Below are 991 nucleotides of genomic sequence, written 5' to 3' on the forward strand. Positions count from 1 at the left end.
TTTTATAAGCATTTTAAAAATAATTTGTTAAAAAATCACAAATTTATTTTAAAAATTATACCAAATATTAATGGTATAACTTTTTATAAGTTAAAAATTAAAAAAAAATCACTTATAAATTTATCTAAATTAGCCCTAAATCCCGCTGTAATAATTTGACATAAAAAAATTCCATAAAAAATTGAAAAAATCTAATGATGAAATTATTTTTGTTTCGAACGTTTTTTTGCTAAAATTCGACAACCAACAAAGCATTTCTTGTAGGGAATGGTTATATCTTTTAAAACTTTTTTTTTAATGGAACACTGGCATAGTTAGTGGTGGACCTTTGGAACCAAGAAATTGTACATATAATTTTCATGACCCACTCTTTGAACATTGAAGCGAGCCAAGCATCATATCAAATATAAACAATAGATATAATTTTACTATAACTGTATATTCCTAAATATATTTTGAATTATCAAAGTTCAGAAAGTCTTCACTTTGGAAAGGATTCTATTCTTCTATCCAACCATTACTTTCAACTTAAAATTACATAAGTAATTAACTGATTACAAAATCTAAATATAAATTGGATTGGACTAGGTTGATGGGCCTGAAGATGTGGGCCGAAACGGCATATAGATCAAATTTTGGTTCCTCAGACTTAGAGATTATGTTTTCGTTGTTAAGCAAGTTTCCAATATTTGCCAATTTTTGTTAAGAACGGTTAGTGTTGCAGGTGTAAGGAGTGTTGAAGTTAGTCCCATATCAAAGAAAGCAAAAAGAGTGAGAAGTTTATAAGATGAGAGACCCATTAACTTAGTACTTTAAGATTTTGAGTTGGATGTGGTGTTTTCTTGTCTTATGTTATCAATCATCTTAATTAAGATATAAAAATTCAATAGCTAAAATGTCAACAAAAAACAATCAAAAAACAAATTTTTAGATTAATAAATATTAAATAAAATAATTTTAATATTAAATAAAACAATTTTTTTAGTAACAA

This window comes from Arachis duranensis, chromosome 1 (genome assembly GCF_000817695.3).
Source record: "Arachis duranensis cultivar V14167 chromosome 1, aradu.V14167.gnm2.J7QH, whole genome shotgun sequence".
Taxonomy (NCBI): domain Eukaryota; kingdom Viridiplantae; phylum Streptophyta; class Magnoliopsida; order Fabales; family Fabaceae; genus Arachis; species Arachis duranensis.